We start from the raw sequence: 21,156 nt of genomic DNA on the forward strand, positions 1-21,156 counted from the left end.
TTTGTCAGAGAAAAGTGCATGGAAACTCGCGGACATTTCTTATTAGACGGTCGTATACGGAGTTCCGCAAACGTCCATGGAAGGCTAGGAAGAAATTTAGCGTCAAATTCCATCTCGGAAGCTTACGCGGATTTTGAGCGGTAAAATCCAGGGAATTCCACACGGATTTTTAGCGGCAAAATCAACGGACATGGCAGAAAAGGCTGCTGAAATCCAGTGGAATCGCTGCGGCCGTTGGCTATAGGGGAACCCGCCTTATAACCGATCGGGCCGCAAAGTTTCACTTTAAAACAGGCCTGAGCTAAAAGAAAAGCCGAAGAGAATTTGGTGGTGCCTGTTGACATTCTTAGAAATGCCGCGAAAATTCTCGTAGAGAAAATGAGAGGTTTTTTAATGTGAAAATTGTTTAATTCCTTAGAGTTAAGTCATTTTTACAAGAAAATGCTTCCAATAATTTAGTTGAATACAGTTATTTGAGTTAATTGTGAATAATTGTCGATATTACAACAAAAACACTGGGATGAAATTTTGAGCTGGAAGACTCATATTCTTTTGAGCTGTCTCAAAATTCAGGATAGGTTTGAGAAAAACCTTTTTGTACAACACTATTTTGGTTAATAAGGAATGCAAAGGTACATATTACAAGAAGGGACACGACCTGCTAATAAGGATAAAATAGAGAAGAAAATATTTTGTCGCATTTTAGAGATTTTTTGCAACCGCAGCGCCGCCAGACGTTTGTCAAGTGAGTGTATCTCTATTTCTCTCTCACAGTTGAATTGCGCGCGGTTTAAGAACTTTCCATTTTAAGTGATAGGGTAAATTAAGCTAATTCAAAACCTGTTCCAAACGGAAATTTTTAGCTACTCCAAATGGAAACAACAATTTTTTCCATGATAAATGCAGTATTAAATTTTTATTTATATATTTTTTATACCTCAGTTTCATTATTTAATTAATTTTGCTCCAAGTAAACCGAAAATCCATTCTTATTCACAAATTGTAATTTATAAATTTCTCCGAAAAATTAAAAGTGTACCTTTTCACCGTCGAATTTTTCATCGGTCAACAAATTTTTCTAATGAAAAACACAATATGGTGATTATTCTTTATTCGTTTTTCTTACATTATTTTATCGCGGTTTCACTTACACTGCTTGTCTCCAATTAGAAACTTTCCCTTGTCTCCATTTGGATTAATTTGTTTCCAATAGAAGTATTTTGCACTCGTGTATTTTTCTTGTATTTAAGAAGTTTTCAAATTATATTTAAAGAATTTTCACTAAATAGTTACATTGTAGAAGAGTCAATGAGCAAATTTATGTAATTTTATTCAGAAAAAAATTAACTTAATATGTTGAATCTTCTGTCAATGTTAAAGCATCTGAAAATCGTTTTGAATTAGGAAATTTACCCTATTTGCATTTAATTTCTTTGTATTTTTGCAAGATTCAAGTAAAAAGGTGTGTTGTGAACAGCTATCCGTCTTCCGACAAAGCTATCAAGAAGACAATTTCTTTCTATATGAGTTTTCATTTCTGTTATGTCTTTGGCGCAAAAATATTTATCATGGCACCGTGAATGAGCGGGATTAGTGTTACCAGTATGGCTATCTGGCTATCTGTAATTTCCATTAAAATTATCAACACAAAATTTCCTATATTACACGGCTTTTAACGAGCACAGGTCTGCTTTAAAAGAAAAATCTACTATTTTTCCACGTGAGCTTCCATGGAAAAAACCCATTAATATACTGCGTGAGTTCTGCGGAGTTTCCCATAACAAACTTCCGCGGAAATTCCATTGGAAATTTTGCGTCAAATTCCGCTCATTCCATGGAATTTGGACGCTAAATTTCCGCAGTCTTCCATGGGATTTTTCCAAGGAGAGGCCAAGGAAAATTTGAACAACATTCCATAGAAATCTAGGGTCACTTTCTTGTGGAAGTCCATGGAAAGTTTATATGGAAAATTACACGTGAAATGTCCGCGGATTCCACTGGAATTTTTCATGGAATATTTCAGAAGTTTTCCTATGTATTTTACCGCAATACTCCCCCTTTTTTGTAGGAAAATTCCTGCTTATTTCCTGTGGAAAATTCAAGGAATAATTCCATGTGAAATTCCACTACCTTTTCATACAGTTTTCTAAGAAAATTCCAAACGTTTGTTTCTTCGCTTTACCGCTAGAAAATGTTTGTGGCGCTACAAAATAGATTAAGTATTTTGCTCGCAAATTTTATGCAAAGATCTTAGTGATTTCTATCTTACCTATAATATTTATTAATTATGCGACGCTGCGTTTTGTGTTATTTTATGTTATTTGAAGAAAATACAGAGAACTTTATCAAAATTGTAAAGGAATATGCTTTTTACGACCCTAAAAACTTCGCCCAATACAACATTGTAGCTACCTTTAATAAAAATCGATCAAAAATGTCAAAAATCTCTTGAAAGCCCATTTTGAAAATTTTCAAAATTAGATTTTGCACAAATCTTTTAATATATTTTATCAATTTTTGTCTTTTATAGATTTTTAATCCAAGTTTAAATGATTTTGAACTTTTTGGAAAGTTCATAAGATCCAAGAAAAGATATTTCAAAATAGTAAAAGCGCCTTGGGTGAAAATGTCCTTTAGGTAGACTAAATCTCGATGTTCTTGAATTATTTTTGATTTTTATTACTTTTTTTTTATTTTTTGAATATTATGTATGAGGGGCAACGGCCACTCCTTCCTTCTCTCGCTAGACCCTTGTTTAGTGTTTAATTAGAATAGAATAGTAAATTCAATCTTTAAAACCTGCAATATTAAAGGGGCCGAATGGATAAAATTAAGTTTCTCACGAGCTAAACAAACGCTGTTCAGGGGCCCCCATCGTTTTATGGGCCCCGTCAGCATTGCCTCTCCTACCCCCTATATCCGCCATTAAAATGGCCTTATGAATTTTTGTTAATAAAGTAAGTGATATAAATAATAAGGTAAGTGATTTAACAAAATATTTTAAATTAAATTTAACAAAAGTCACGTAGCAAAATTAATTCCAATATCACGATAAATTATGAAACAAATTAATATGAATAACGTTATATTAAGCCTTTACTGATTTGAGGATTAGCCGAAAGATGACAAAGCTCAATTGTAACTGAAATAAAGATTAAAGTACAGTTTGAATAATTTTGTGTAAAGTCATCTCTCGGTTTGTTTTGAGGTGGTAGAGAATCTTAGGGCTCCAATAGAATTTGGCAGTAAAGATTTATCTCAAACTGTTATACACCAAGGGCTTAGGATCATCAATTAGAGGTCCTTTGTATAAGCTTCCTACCTAATCCTTTACTGCCAAATTTTACATGCTAATTATTCTCAAAGATCTGCCTGTTTTTGTTTGGACCCTTATACCCCTTATGCCTGTGTGTTTCGTGTTTCAGTACAATTCATTAAATTCAATAGGAATGCATATTTTCGTGTATAAGCATCACTCCTTGAAAAGTTGCTTTAATAATATGTCTTTTTCTTATTATTCTCAATTACATTTTATATTATCAATTAGTCAATATTATCAATTACATTTTATTGATTCAATACATTAGCAAAATTATTATACAAACCATTTTCCCCTCTTAAATGTACTACCTTTCAAGTAATTTTCCAAAGGTTTTTTTTGACGAGAAAGGTCTTTTATCTCTGTGCTTTTCATACTTGCTTATTTACTTAAAGTATCGTCAACGTCCCTTTAAAAGACCGAGCCTCTCGCAATATCCTCCAGTTCTATTTCTCAACAAATCCCTCAGACACTCAAGCACCACCATGTAGTCCTTTTCTAAACCAACAAAAATATACTTTTCTTGGCAAGCAACAGCTTTTGGGAAATGACTTGAAAAATTCATTTTTTTTTCTTACAAAAATAGAGAAAAATGGTGTGCAACACAGTTGTAAAAGAATAAACTTGAAAAGAATAAAATAAAAAATGTGTACTAGATTTTTTTTTCATTTATAGAACAAATCAACCGAGTAAATATCGTTAGTGGAGATATTTCTTGCAATTTACTAAAATTTTCAAAAATTCTTAACTGAGGTATTTTGTCAAAAAACGGTTCCGTAAAAAAATTATCTGAAGGTGCAATTCCAAAATCGATTTCAAAGTAGTAAATTGCCCAAATCTATTCTAAATTTATCTGGATAGAATAATCCACTTCGATTTTGTTCATTTTTTTTATTAAAATACTTTTCTTTCACTATTATCTTCCTAAGAACGCATGATTTATGTTATAAAATTGCATATAATGGTCTTTCTAAAGCTTTTTTTTATCCATTTTTTGGGAATTTAAGAAAAATGACCGAGATCTACAAATAACGTGGTCGCCATCTTGATTTGACGTTAAAATTTCATCCGATTGATCTGAAATTTTAGTATTTTCTAGCTGATGTCAAGGCCTTTTCAGAACATATATAAAATCCGACCTAGGTCAAGCGATTGTCTGGATACAGAGGCTCTAAGTTCAAAATTTTGACACTTTCATGAACACAGAACTACGGGGAGCTTCTTGTATCGAAACCATAACAAAAAAGACAGCGCTATCGTTAGACGATGAGATCTAACAAACAAAGAAAAAGAAAAGTAAAGTTTTTGTTTATAACAGGATATTCTTTGAGGATCTGAAAAACCTTTTTTGCAAAGATGAAAAAAAATTAAAAGAACATTTCGTTTATTTATTTTTTAATTATGTAGAAGTAAAAAAATATATAAAATAAAAGCCTCAACCATTTTTAATGGCTACTGAGGCATTTCGTATAGGTTTCAAAATTCAGGATTAGAAAATAAACATCGCCAAAATATGTATATTTCAAAATTTTAAACTTTGAGCCTCTGTATTTAGGTAATTTCTCGATCTAAGTCGTAAAAAAGATATATTTTGAAAAGGTATTTAAATGAGCTATAACATACTAAAATTTCAGCCCAATATAGGACAATGTTTTAAGTTTTGACAGTTATTCAAAATGGCGAACATAAATGTCAAATTAAGATGGGGACCACGTCATCTTGTAGATCTCGTGCATCTTACCCTTAGATGTGAAATCTTCATTGTTGTTTAGCATCAGAAATTGTTGATTTTTTAGTATTCATTAAAAAGTGCAAAGTCATCCGCACCTTATCCCAAGTGCAAGCCCTTTTTCTTGATTTTTTTAACATAGTAAAATTTAATAAAATTAATGCTAGTGGCACAAAATCCATACAACTGAATACAAATAATTTTATCCAATAACCCCCTTCCCTTCACTTTAACTATCCACTTTTAGAGGGTAAAGTTGAAAAACAGCGAAACGACGGTGTAACTAAATTTCAGTAGGGGAGATCGGGGTAGAATTAGCTACCAAATGAAATTTTTCATGCGTATAATTTGTACAAAAATTTTTGTATGAGACTGATAAATATTTCAATGAATAGTATGGAAAGTATATATTTATAATAAAGGATGAGGTTTCATCAATATTCCTTCGAAGGCAAATTAATATTCGTAGCTAATTCTGCCTCGGTCTTCCCTACTGAGGATTCAGGTTTGAGTCATTATCTTTTGTGTTCGTTATTCGCCACAAAACGCTGACGTTTGTCTCCTTATTTTTTAAGTAGATGGATTTGGTTATTATACAACTTTAAAATTTAATCATTAAATTAAGTTAATAAACTTATTAAGTACCTGGTATGTATTCTATGTGTTAGTTGGATTATTTCCATGGAGTTAGAATTTTTGAACTCCCCGTACTACTAAGGTTTATGGTATACTATTTCTGAAGATGTGCCTAAAATTATTGATAAACCTACCCCTTCAATCATGAACAAGAAGCCACTTGAAACTGCTAAAAGTGGTATCGTCAATCAAAACACTGCGTCACAAATGCCCAGTGATAAGGGAAATAAAAACGGACAAGATAAAAGGAAGAGCATGAAAGGGAAATATTGATTCAGTGTTTGGCAAAGGAAAACGAGGGGTTTGTGTGAAATCTTGGATTTGATTTCGTCTGATTTATTAGCCACAGAGGAATTGAGTCATCTTCCCGAAAGACTCCTTTCCACCCCTGCCATATCCTCTTGCCAATTTCTCACGACACTTCTTTGGTGGGAATGGAAGTTCGAAGGACTCAATCTCCTCCATTAATTTCCCGCCCTTTATCCTCTCGCGAGATTTGTGTGTTTCTCCTTGAGCTTTTTCAATAATAAATGTCACATTAATCAGGCCGAATAATTATTAAATGTCTCTGGTGTTCCGGGTGAGAGGGTGAGGATTTTATTAGGGTGTGGGAGGAGAGGGAAATTATGGGGATGGAATATCATTTTTTCCTTCACAGAAAATGGGCCTCAGAAATACTGATGAGGGTCACACAATTCCAAAGTACGCACATTTTTTTCCAACAGATACTCTCTCCGAAGGGGGCTCCATCAGCACATTTTTTTCACACTCTCTCTTGGCAATCTTTCAGTGCAGTGATCCATATAGCCTGGTTTTCTCCTCATTGTCGGATTTTCCGGGAAGAGGAACTCCTCGGATGAGAATTTATTGCCGCAATCTCTTTGGCGTTGGATGGGCATTTTTATCCAAAAACGCACAGGATGAGAGATACGCATAACCGGCCCCAAGCATTCCACATGAACAGACATCCACACAAAATGACGAATCAAATTAAAAGCTTTGATAATTTATTGTTTGATGCCGAGGAGGGATTCACTTTAATTAAGGCTCTGTTACGTGGTTCTTCCTAAAGCATGAGAGATCACGCAGGAAATGCCTGAAGAACTCGAGGGTTGATTTTTTGTTGTGCCAAATGCTGAGAGTGTGAAAGGATTTTCCTCATTTCACGCCAAGTCATTTGGCTGGAAAATTCATTAATTTTCATTTTAATTCACAATTGAACTGGGGAAATGATACGTCAAGGCTTATTTATAGCTTTAGCGGGGGATAATTCACACGAATTTTGAAGTTCAATCCCTATAAAGCATTTTTTCCTGGTATATGGAGCTGAAGGTGGAATATATATAAAGTCGTAGGGGAATCTGAGGCAAAATTTGGCAAAATGCAACTTTTAAATATCAGTATCTTTTGAGATACAAAGAGGACAAATTTTAAAATTTTAGATATTTGAGAAATTTCAAAAATTTAATTTTTTTTTTCCATAGAAAGCCCTTATGGATCTCTTTATACGATCATCAAACTTTAAAAGGATTAAAGCAAGAACTACAGAAAATAAATATAATTGAAATTTAGATAAAAAAAATCTTACAGGAGACATCAATTATGACCAACTTATTTTATAAATTTTTTGTATTAGTATAAAGTAAGTTAAGCATTTATCGACCATGAAGTTAACAATTTAGTAACTAATGCAAGACATTTTTGCAAAAAAAGAACAAATAGTAAAAAGCAATGAATAATTTTCAAAAAAATAATTTTATTTTGGAATGCGAACCAACCTTAATGTTCAATTCAAGTTTAACTTACCTTATCCAGAATTAATTTGGATCCATGGAAGTCAAACTCATTGTCCGTTTCAAGGTCTTTTTGAAGAATTTTCTATTTTAACCCTTTTAGGACGAGTGGGATACCGGTGTCCCAAAAACGAAAATATATTTTTTTAACTGTTTAGAGGACAAAATAACCTTAGGACAAAAATTAAGAAATTTGATTTTGTTTTTGGGAGACCAGTGTCTATTTCGTCCTGAAAGGGCTAAAAATTGTTTTACGAAAAAAAAAAAAAACCAGGGGAATGTGCTCAGCCCATTATTCGTAAGATCCCAAGCTTCGTAATGACTAATTTTTTTTTATGTTTCTCAATAAGTGTGACTTTGAAATATATTTTAAGAATAGGGCAATTTCCTGTAGTTTTTAAAAATTTAGTCATTACGAAGCTTGGGATCGTACGAAACATGGGCGCTTTCCTTACGGTTGAAAAATATTAAAATCTGTATTGATTCGGTTTGTTTGTAATTCTAGTGAAGTGATTTTGTTAATATTTTTTATTAATATTTATATACTGTTATGAATATCGGTAGAGGAGCCCCTACGTCTTCTGGCAGACCGACTACCCCCTAAGAGTGAAGAAATCCGTCCGTGGCCTCCATTGAGTAAAAATGTAGTGGTTTCCCTTATTGCTATTTTATTGCTGCATAAAGTTCTAGGGTAAAATACCTCAGAATCTAATGTCTGAAGTCCTAGGCGTAGTTAGGGGATGATGTAACCTCAGTGTGTAGAGAACAAATCTCCTAAACTCCGGTGGTTTCATTGTCAAATAGAGATTTCTCTCTCTCTCTCTCTCTCTCGATGGCGGCAGTCATTTGGGGGATCTTTAGAGTCCTCAGAGTGTAAGGGGTATTCTCAGGTTTCATCTCATTAAGAGGTTCTGCTTCTTGACTTCAAATCAACCCCAAGACGACTTGCCTCACCAAAGGCTCTCACGACAGGAAGATGCAACCTAAACCGCGGAATCGCAGAGACTCTATTCACAGGAACAAAGGGAATGCGCGTGTCGAATAAGGGTTGACACTTTGACACGACGGACACGACTATTGCACCCACGACAATCCATGAACTGTGATTGGTACCACAGGCAATAAATTACCTTGGTCAATAAGGCAATTTAAAGCTCCTTTCCTTTTCTGTGCTTTTCTGTCTTCTCCACAGAAATTGGCTTCCTTGTTACTCAAACGTATACGCGTGTCCCTCCCGAAGTATAGCGCTTAAGTGTAAAAACGATACTTAAGCCAATGTTCTGCGATTTTCGCCCCAAAAACCTCAGTTTCCCACTAACTGATCTCTAACTAAGCACTGTAAGAGACGGATTAGTCAGAAACTAATGGAAATGTAAACTGATCATTATTTTGACTATAATCACGTTAAGCCGTCTTTCAGCTTAAGCCGCAAGTTGTCTAAGGCATAATCCGTGGCACTATGCCTAAAAAGATCTTCAGTTTAGAAATTTATCCCAGTTCCCGAGTTTCAAAATTCCAAAAGCATCTTTTTTAGTTTTTCTGAATCTGCTATAGGTCATTTAATCTTAACATACAAAATAGGTAAACATTCTCCAAAAAAATCTTCACTGATAAAAATTTAGAGAAATTAACCCACTCTCAGGTAAGATCTTCTTAAGACGGTATAATCACAAAAATCACATTTACTGCGATTACAAAGTTTCTATTCATTTAAAATTGCCCTAGTTTAATGCATTTAGCCTTAGTCATACCGACATTTCTTCTGAAGGTAAATGTAAACGAATGCAGTAATTTATTCAAATTTTTTTTAAAGTGTGCTTTCGATGGTTTCCGATATGTGTCTTGACAGGTGGTAACGTCAAATGGTTAAAGTAATTGGCTAAGCCTTAGGGCCAAAATAGACTAAGGGCCTTGACAGACATGAGGATTAGCCGAGAGACGACTTAGCGTAATTGTATACGAAATAATGGTTAAACCGCATTTCAATCATTTTCCACTAAGCCGTCTCTCGGCTTAAGTCGTAAGTGTGTCTAGGGCATAAAGCTGATCCTCGAGAATATTTAACCTGCAAAATTCGGTAGTAAGGAACGATCTTAAGTCTTCAGTGTACGATAGTATGGAATAAATTTTTACTGCAAAATTTTATAGGCTAAATATTCCCGAGGATCAGCCTGAGTCTATATTTGAGTCTTTAGGCCTGAAGCCCATATAAATATAGGATTCAAATTAGACCAGCCTTTCTTTAATTAAGGTTTCTTTAATTAGGTTAACCGTTCTACTTTTTCAACAAATGAAATTAAATGAGAAAATTTTTATTTAGTATGATATTCTAAGAGAATTTCATCCAAGATATCTTGAAAAAAAGATACACTGCAACTGCTTGTTGCATGTGAACTAAGGTAAACCGATAGACCTCTAAAATGAAGACCGCTTTAGCCTCAGTTCCCGTAGTTCTCCGTACTACGGTTAACTGAACCGATTTTAGTGCGTGGTAATTTCCAGATAAAGAATTGTTCAGAATGTATAAATCCTGTGAATGTGGTTAACAAAACCGTAGCAATGCAATAGGTGTGATTGTGAAGGAATCTATAAAACAGGGGAAAATACAATATCCATGAAGAGATACTTTCATCAGCAGTATTATGTCTTGTTCATATCCTTCGTAGACAATATAATGAAATTGCAAAATCATCGGACAGTGCAGTGATCAAATATTAATCGATCCATGCCTCCATCGAGATAACACGGCAGGTGGGTGAAGAGGGAATTGAAAATTAAGTCACTCAGGTCACCCACTATTGTGTCATCCTATAGGGTTCATAGTTCGAGCCTCATGAGTTTCCTCACGCTACCAATTAAGCGATCAATTGCGGATTCATGTCCGAGGGCTCTTCCTGTGGACAGAGAACTATACACAACCGGATGGCTTCACAATTGAATTCTGGGAAAATATACCCCAAGACTTCAACGTTGAATTTAAATTGCAATTGGAGGACTCATTTGCCATGCAACGGCTCCGGATTCAATTTAATGGGCAATTTTCATGCGGAATGGAGCATTTCGATTGAGTTGCCTCATCAATTTTCATGAATAGCTTCCCCACAATGTCTTGCATGCATTTCTAAATTCCACACATTGTGCCACTCAGAAAATTCTCGGGGACCTGACAGGATAAATTATTGAGAACGAAAGGAAATGTCTACTGTGAAGAATTCTAAAGAAATACTTAAATTTCAATAGAGTTTAGAGTTCTTAATATGGAAACATACAAGTTAGTTTTCATGCAAAAGCTTTTCACTGAAAACTTCTTAGAAGGAGGTTCTGAGTCCTTTTATAAGAATTTTATAGACTATGACTGTCTCAGTTGTAAATAAAGCTTTGAATAAAGTCAGGACGTTGCACCGTAAATATTATTTAAGAATATCAAACATTAGCGCACTTAAGGGGTAGCCTGAATTACAAGGTCAAAAGAAATCTATGTTTTTGATGCTTAAATCGATATATGTGGAGCTCAGAGGCAAAATGACACATATCCTATGCTTTAGCCATAGGATATGTGTCATTTTGCCTCTGAGCTCCACATATATACAATCTAAGAATATACTATAAAAATGTCATAAGCCAATTCGAGCTTCGAAGTATTCCGAGGACAGAGACGAAAGCAATGGAGCACCGAGCAGATTTAAAAGCGCTCGGATGGCTCGAGTAAACATCCAAACTTAAGGCCTAGCCATATGACTTAACTTTTCTAAATTCTTATCAGTGCGAAGATTTTTTGAAAACGCTTAATTAGGATTAAATATTAAGGATAAATGATTCATTGGAATCTGTAAATCCAAAAAAATGATTGTTATTTAAGATTTTGAGACTTTCGGGAACTTTAAGGTAAAGATCTAGTCTGAAGACTGCTTTAAGCAGTACCGGGCAGTACGGGTTAGATTTATTATTTTTATGCAAAACTTCATGACCATGTCACATATAAGATTAATAGTAAGAATAATACTTTCTGAATTGCGAGAATGTCAAATCTCAAAATCAAATTATCTCAGAATTGGGGGAAATCTCATTTCTACAATATTAGTATTTAAACTTTTGAATAAGTTTTTCAAAATAACCTTTTCTGTTTAAAAACAAAAAAAAAATATCGTGAAAAATATTGTTCAAAGCAAAAATTGATATTAATTTCAGTTTAGTAAAATATTTGACTTTTCATACAAAATAAAAATTGTCGAAATTCAGTAAAAATAATGAAAATTATAGAAACTTTCGAACGATACTATAATATAATAATATATTCAGTAAACTTTTTCTTAATAATCTTATCCATATTCAACTATAACATTTCTTAAACTTCTTGCAATCCGGATACAGATTATGCAAAATTATTTTTTAAAAATTTTTCGGATAATCCTGGGGTGGAATGATAATTTTTCAACAATATCGAATCGATTATATCGATAAATCTATATTTATTAGATTAAGTGAATGTGGACTTTTTACGCATTGTCATTCATTGTGAGATTCTTAAAAGAATGAGACGGTTGATAAACATCTACATACTCTACATATATTATTTTCAGGGACTGCAGCTATCGCTCAAATTTTTCAGAATCTACAGTCGAATAGTATCGAAAATAAGTTATCATAACACCCCTGATTACGAATACCTATCAGAGTTGCTATAGATATATTATATATTCGGAGTGTCTTTTTGTATTTTATTTTACTACTAAGTTTTTCTGCACTTGGGCACTTTTGTATAGTCTTATAATTTATTATCAATAAATAATAAAATACAAAATTCTAATTTTATTTCTTCTGAAGAGAACAAATGTAATATTTTTTAAATTATCTCAAAAATACTTTACAAATTTTATTATTCCCGACGTTTCTGATATAAAGACTGTTCTTAAGAATTTATTCTAAAATTTTAGTTTTTACAAGAACATGCAATTTTTAAAATTTTCAAGAAAAAAAAGAAAATTGAAAGTTTTACCAATATATTGAAAAAAAAATGATTTTTCGTAGATGGTACGTTCTTGTAATTTCTAAAAAAAATCATACTATTTTATAATTAAATTTGTAGATTCGTGGGCAAAAGCTTTTTAATGATTAAATAATAAAGTGATAATTCGAAAATCTACCTATTACAAAGATCATGGAAGAAATTCAATTTTGTTCGATATTCGATTTATTGTCATTTACGAAATATTTCATAAATATTTTATATTTTAATTAAAAAACAGGAAAATAAATTTAAAATGCTTAACAATTGGTAAAATTCTTTTGCAAATTTTAAGCATCTCTTTTTTTAATTATTCCCGCCACATAGCTATCGCCGTCTTAGCATCGATTTCAACCTCCAGCAGAAAACGATGAAACGTCCTTCGTGTATATTTTGCGACTTTAAGTATATTAGTAAAAATTTTATTTGAACTTCATAAAAGTACTAGAATCATACTATGACAGTATAAAAATTAAAATATTCAATATCTTTTTCGTGTTAACGATTTATAGAATTTAAATTATCTTGCTTCATTTTACTGCTCAAACTCCATGGAGAGAGCTATATATAATCCCTCGATTTTAAGTTATATATTTCGACTCCTTACCCACCAACACTGAGATAAATCCGAAAAAGTTAAAATAACATTCCGGAAATGTTTATTTTAGCCTGCAGTATTGATCCGAAATCGGTGTAAATATTACCATTTTTAGGTGTATTGGGGGTTAAAGTTGCCCTTTTTCATGTTAATTTTACCCTTTAAAAAAGTGTAAAATTAACATTAAAAAATTTTGATATATTTTTACGGATTAAAAGTGTTAAAGTTATGAGGAAAACAAGTTAATCGCACCCTCTTTTTTTCTCAGTAAAGGAGTTGTATTTTGGTAGAATTTTGGAAATCTGAAGTTTCGAGTTTTTTGGCGTCACGCTGTTTGTCCTTCTATCCGCCCGGCCGTCGCCAGCTGTAGAGGACATACGGTTAGAGATAGCGACCTGGGACATTCGGGGGACCCCCGAACCACCCCTCTCCTACCCATTTTTCTACCACCCCTCTCCTTCCCATCCAAAACCATGTTTTTTGGGATTGCTCGGAAACGCATTGTGCGATTTTTGTCATTTTTGGATATGTTTTAGAGATTATCCAGGCGGACATTTCGTCCTTAGACGAAAATACCGTTGAATCATTCCTAATAACGGTTTTTCAAGGTCAAAGATTAAGAAGACAGAGAGCGCATTTGTCAAGCGAGTGTTTGGGCTTGTTGGAAATGTCTTGGAATTTCCGACAAAACTAAACCGGTTTAAATCTGGTTTGAATTGGTAATAAATCGGTTCATAACCGATAAATAATTTTTATACGAAATTCAATTAAATTACTCCCAAAGTGTATTTTGGGAAATATTTTGAGGGATTTATAAGTTGGTTCAAATCGGTTGTGAACCGGCAATGAACCGGTTATTTACCGATAAGTAATTTTTGTTCGAATATAATTTTTATTACTCTTTAAACTATTTTGTGGAATCTATTGAGTGATTTATGAATCAGTTCAAATCGATTGAGTACCGGTAAACGGTAAATGATGCGAAAGTACTTTGATGTATATAGCATCTAAGTCACGAGTTCGAGCATTTCGCAAAGCCTGAGACACTTTGCTACCCCTTTCTTTTAATTATATCAACAATATCTTGTTATATCTCTCAAAATATGCATCCTTATCACAATTTAAGACTGTCTGGTAATTAAATTTCACACAAAATCTCAATTAAAATTTCTAGACAGAATATGTCCAAGGTTATAAATTTGGTGTCGAAAATCCCCCTCGAGAGACAATTGTAATGAAGCTGGATGTTTTTGTGGAGTTGTGGAAGAGAATTTCCATGGAAATGCTGAAGTGGTCCTTTGCGGAGTAATACCACCGAGATTACAATGCCGTCAGTCCGACTTCCGTCACACGAAAGGAGCTTTTGTCCTCGTCGCATTCTTATGACGTGCTAAATCAATGGGAAATGGATTGTGGGGAGGATGGTGGTATTTGCAAATGGAATGATGCCATCTAGCTTAGCGGATGGAACCTCATCCAGTCGCATCTGGTAAAGTCCAGACCACCAGAGCAATCCGGGTTACTGCCATGAAGATGCCGAGTGGGTGGAAAAGTGGTAAAGCAGCAGTGGCAATAATTCATACAAATGATACGCACAGAGAGGATTTCACCAAAAGCCGAGGGACGAAACAACCAGCCATGGGATAAGCTCCACGACGATGGGGACGTCATTAGGGGTGACAAGTGGGAATGAATAGGGCTAGGAGGTGGTGGAAGATGTGGAGGTGGAATGTAAAATGAGCAAATCCAAACACCTGTGTCCATTTCTACTTATTCCCACGGAATCCTTGGCAAAAGGAACAAAAAGAAATAATTGAGGCACTTCCTAAGGCATATTATATGTGTGGAATTATCCTGGGCGGGTATGTTGCAGGTCACTGCATTCACTGACTTCAATTATTCACCATACAAAATTGGCAGTTGATGAAGTTATACACTCTCGGAATTGCTTTACAGGAAGTGTCACGCGAGCATGTTACGATTTTTTCTGACGTCTTGTATCGCATTCATCGCATTGGAAATCAATGAAAGTTACGGAGTTTTAGCAGAGATTTAATAAAGTCTAAGTATAGTATAGCTAAAAAATAAAAAAAAAATAATTTTCATAACATTTTCATGACAAATTGGGTTCGAATCTTAGGAGACCTTTTTCGAAAATGAGATTCTGTAGCCCTGTTATTGCCATTTCAGCTCACGTGGCATTGTCAGAAGTCACATATTTGAGATTTCTGGCAATTCAAATGACAATAAACTTACTTAAACAAATCAACGACGTACTGTATTTTCATAAAATCATCAAGTAAAGGGATTTCATTAAAAATTCAGTGAATTGCATTTTCGAACTCATATGATATGACAAAAAAAGCTCGAATGGCATTGTCAAGTTTCGAACTTACGCGTGACAATGCCACGAAAATTACAGAATTTGAAAATCCAAAAAGACGTGATTTTTAATCGCATGAATGTCAAAATATTCGAACATGAGCTTTCGTAAAGGGAGATTTTGTTGCTCCAAAAGATAAGAAAAAATGCATCGGGGTAAAGTTCATTTGGGAATTTTTATTTCGCAATGAAGGTTTCGAATCAAAATCCTCCTTTTCAGATTATTCTATACTAGTGCAAAGCACAGTGATTTGAATTTCGAAACTCCTTCATATAGAAGACGCTTTAAAAAATACAGTTCCATTTTGCCAAGTGAGTGAGTAGGCTATCTAAACGTACCACTTTTGAGGTATTTCGAAGGTCGAATTTTATCCCATTTTGCTATGCACAAGCATGTCCGAAAATTTCGTAATTTGGTTTGATTCTGAGATGAAAACTTTCTGTCTTTTGCTATAATTTCTTCAAGTGTTTCAGCTAAAAATGTCAGGCAGTTTATATGTTCTATTTCGAAACATTAGCCCTGTGTTCAGTAATAATCTTTCGAAGATGTAAGATAAAACCATTCTATATAATATAAATTCACATATTCAGCGCTTAAAAGATTCCCCAGAAAAGCTATGCAAGCCATTGTGAGGGGGCGTCGACCTTGAGGCAGACCTAGGACAAGGTGGCTGAATCAAATTCAGAATCTTGTCTTGGAGCGCATTCGGATCGAACCCAAACATCTTCCTGAAGTGGCGGAGGATCGACAAGTGTGTGCTGCTAAATTGGATGTCATGGACCCGCGACCTCAATAGGGATAAGCGGTTGAAAATGATGATAATGATGATATTCGGTGCTTTAGCGCTTGCTGTTCTTCCTTTTCGAATTTTCGATGATCTTGAAAATTTAGTCGTTAACAATGTCAAGAGTAGTGTGTTAATGTTTGCTGCAAAAAGTGAACGTAAAAGTAGAACGTTTGAATTCAAATTTAATTAAAATAAATGCCTTTTTCATGAATTTATTCAGTTTTGTGCAACTCGTTTGTTTTAATTTTCGAACTTCCAACGGGATTTTAGATAAGTTCCCTCTGATATACCTTTGAATCGGTAAAATATGGAATTAAACTGGATAAAGCTCTAAAATCGGGAAAGTTAGACTTCACGACTGAATATTTGATTACTGAAACACAAAGATATTATTTTTTTTTAAGAAGTTGAAACACGGGATTTTGACCTTTGATCTCCTCCTCCTTTATTCCTTGCCTAGGCAAAATCCCGTGTTTCAACTTCTTAAAAACTATTTCATTGGCCGAAAATCATTACAGAAAGATATTGTAATTTTGAGAAAGATCATTTTACTTATAGCGATTTAGAATTAGGGGAAACTGGGGCACCATCAAACACGGGTTACCACCAAACATTAATTTTTATATCTAAACTACTTGGACTATCTCGACCATTCCTTCAGTGGAAAAGCATCCCTATAGTGCCTATAAATTCGTATTGATCTTATCCTCTGATATCCAATATCCGATTAAAAAATCGCAGTGTTTGGTGGTACCCCGTGTTTGGTGGTGCCCCAGTTTCCCCTATTTAATAAACATATAAAATAATTAATTATGCTTTGCTTAATAATGTAAAGTGAGAGAAGATGGCAGATGACAAGGCAGATGATTATTCTCTAACGTTTTCACTTAATAAAAGTAAGTAAAAAACTTTATTGTCTAAAGTCTAAAGATTTAAATTTAAAATTCAATTTTAAAATAAAAGTTTATCATTATTTTTTTGTATATAAAACTTTGAATGATAATGATCTGAGCATTGAAACGTAAGAAAATTTAATGAAGTTTTACTTCTTAAATTTTGGTATTATGAAGCTGGTTAATTTTTAGCTTTAAAGTATAAATAAAGAGATATTTATAATAATTGTAAGGTTTTATATAGTACTATGTAATAGTAATATTATAAAAACTGATTGTTTGGATTCGAAAAGTAGAGATTTTTAAAATCAATTAAAAGTGAATAGTTGTTTTTAGGTACGATTTCATTCACCGAAAAATAGGCAAACTTAATCGTTTAGTAGGTATTTAAGGAATTTTTTTCGAAATCCGGATTTCCAATCAAAATATCCTGGTTTAAATGGACCTTAACAATGTTTTACCACTAAAGGAATTCTATAACAGTATGACAATGTCATATGGCAAATTTAAAATTTTTGAAGTGGTAAATTCGGAACAATAAATCGAGAATTCGATTCATATCAGTTAGTAAGAACTTTATGGAGCTCTTAGTAATGGCCATTCGATGTTCATTGGACTTTTACAGCTGAATGTTGAATCGAAGTATAAAGATAATTCGAGGATGATCCACCGTTTTCTAATGTTTGAACGAGAAATAGGATAAATTTAAACAGTGGATTAACGTTTAAGCCAAAAATTAGACCCCCGATTTCGGAGGTATAATTTTTGGCTTAAAGATGGAATAAGCCTGTCCACATCTATCCGTAAATTCTTCCGGAAAATACTGTTAAATGATACCAAATTGATGTAATCTGCACTTTAGTGGATTTAATGAAAAGAAATAAGGCCTTCACTCTATTTACAGCTTCTTAAAAAGCCAATTTTGCCTGAAATAAAAAGAAACATCCACCATATGCAACTTCAATGAGTCGCCACTGAAGTAGGAGTCGCGGGAATCGCGCTTTTTTGCACCCAAAAAACATGCACATTCTTTCACATCCACAATATTGATTCCTATTTTATTTTAGAGAATTTTTAGCAAGTCTGGTGGTTCAAGATTACCAAATAACGAGAAAAAGCCGTGGAATCTTGCTAAATCGAACGAAAACATTGACGAATTGACATTTTCTGGCATGCCAGAAAAGCCAAAATATGGGGTTGCCGTATGACAAAAACAGCTTACGCCAAAGCACTATTCCTCGTTTCTGCATACGAAAAAATATTTAAACCTAGCTTAATTTTAACTCTAGATTAACGCTAATCTGAGGTTCAACTGAAGTTATTCTTCGTTTCAACATTCAGCAGTTAATGTTACTATGTTATTCTGCTTCCGCATTTACTACAAAAATTTGTCATATGACATTGTCATAATGTTACAGAATTCTACTACAGATTTTATTTGATGAATAATTGATGAATAAATTGAGAAAATATATATTACCTTATCGCATAATTAACATAGCTGCGAGAACCAGTCTAGGGGAAAGTGCCCATGCTTCACACGATCCCAAGCTTTGTAATTACTAGTGTTTTCTCTATGATTCTTAATAAATGTGACAAATCGCACCCACATTGTTAAAACTAAGGGAAAGTGCTCAGTTTTTAAAATATTTCGCGCAGTCACATTTAATCAGAAACATTGGAAAAATTCAATCATTACTAAGCTGTGGATCGTACAAAGCATGGGCACTTTCCCCTGTATTAGACTTTGTTACACTGTAATTTTTCCTCTTTTTCCACAAATCCCCAAACAATGACATTGTTTCAAGAAATTTTGTCATATAATAATACTATATAATAACCTCGAAGTGGAATAATTACAATTTTAATCACACTCCCCAATTTTCTTGAGAATAATTTTGAGATTATTCAGAGTGAGTTGATCTCTAGGAGAAGATGCACCTTAATCTTCTCACATATTTATTAAAATTAAAAGTTTTCAGTATGGCAATGCGGTTCAAGTTAACTTTCTTTGTGACAAAGTTCTCTGCTGAGAAAGTTTTCAGTATCATTTTCTTAATCTCAATCTCACCGTTCATATTGTCTGAAGACAAAATCTTTCCCATTGGATTGTACAGTGGAAAATTTCAAGCAGTAACTGCTTTTAATTTTCCCAGGACTTTCGCAGCATGGTGAAAATTTGCTTATGAAAGAGAAATTAATTTTGGAGCAAATTTTAAATTATGCGAAAATTTGCAAGTGTTATTTACTGTGGTGGAATATATTGGGAAAATGTTGTCGCCAATGTTATTTATTATTATTTTTTTATATTGTCCAACTTCTCCCACCCCTCCTATGTGGCATCTGATTGGAAAAAGTAGCATACATAAATTATACACATTTTCATCCAACCTCAATTAAATGGTAATATTCTGGTGTATTTTCCTGGTCAATTTTTGAACATCCCGCATATTTTTTTAATTTTCCCAATATCATTATGTTAATTTTCCTACTAAATAATTGAGCAACACTGAGGAATAAATTGTTGTGAAAATGATTTAAATAACTCATGGTGAAATTTAAGTTTTTAAATGCAAAAATTGTTATATTCATTTATTCATTGGGTTTGGTTTTAATATGTGTTAATTTAAACATGAGAAAAAACAAAGATTTAAATCATAGAAAAAGTCCCATAATTTTTTGCCAGCAATGAAGAAATTTAGTATACTTAATTTTTAATACAATTTTTTATTTAAACTTTTCTTTCAATTTCTGAAAATCCAATTTTAGTCGAGACATACTTCGGAAGATTATAAGAGACTATTGGAAGATTTTAGAACATGAACGAATCTCGGTATAGCACCGTAGGGTGCAGCTCTAAATATTCTCGTTAAACTCTTTCGGGACCACAGCATATGCAACAAACCAAGTCAAACTGTCAAAACTTTAAACTTGTCTTATTAGGCTGAAATTTTAGTATATTGTAGCTCATGTAAATACCTTTTCAAAATGTATCTTTTGTACGACTTAAGTCAAATAATTCCCTAAATACAGAGGCTGAAAGTTTAAAATTTTGAAGTATTCATATTTTGGAGATCTTTATTTTCTAATCCTGAATTTTGAAACCTATACCAAATGCCTCTGTGGCCATTAAAAATGGATGAGGCTTTTATTTTATATATTTATTTTTGTCTTGCATAATTAATAAAAATAAACGCAAAGTTTATTTAGTTATTTTTTTTATTTTTTCATCTTTGCAAAAACGGTTTTTCAGATCCTCAAATAATATGCTGTTATAATCAAAAACTTTACTTTTCTTTTTGTTTGTTTGTTAGATCTCATCGCCTAACGATAGTGCTGTATTTTTTGTGATGGTTTCGATAAAAGAAGCTCCCCGTAGTTGTGTATTCATGAAAGTGTCAATATTTTGAACTTGCACCCCCTGTATCCAGACAATCGCTTGACTTAGGTCGGATTTTATATATGTTCTGAAAAGGTCTTGAAATCAGCTAGAACATACTAAAATTTTAGCTCAATCGGATGAGATTTTTATCGTTACAGTTATTCAAAATGGCGGACAGAAACGTCAAATCAAGATGGTGACCATGCCATACTGTAGATTTCGGTCATTTTATCTTAAATTCCCAAAAAATAATTTTTAGTCAAATACTTCTATAATAAAGCTTTAAAAAGACCATTATATGCAATTTTATGACATAAATCATGCGTTCTAAGGAAGATAATAGTGAATAATAAGTATTTTAATGAAAATAATGAACAAAATCGAAGTGGATTATTCTAGCCAGATAAGCCAGATAAATTTAGAATAGATTTGGGCAATTTACTTCTCTGAAATCGATTTTGGAATTGCACCTTCAGATAACTTTTTTACGGAACCGTTTTTTGACAAAATGCCTATACTAGCATTTTATTGACTATCACTGAAACTACAAGTATCCTTTTGAGGATCATTGTACCTTACTTGGTACATAACATATCCCTATATACTTTGACATGGTAGACCGGATCGGCGA

Source organism: Phlebotomus papatasi, chromosome 2 (assembly GCF_024763615.1).
Source record: "Phlebotomus papatasi isolate M1 chromosome 2, Ppap_2.1, whole genome shotgun sequence".
In the NCBI taxonomy this organism is placed as follows: Eukaryota; Metazoa; Arthropoda; class Insecta; order Diptera; family Psychodidae; genus Phlebotomus; species Phlebotomus papatasi.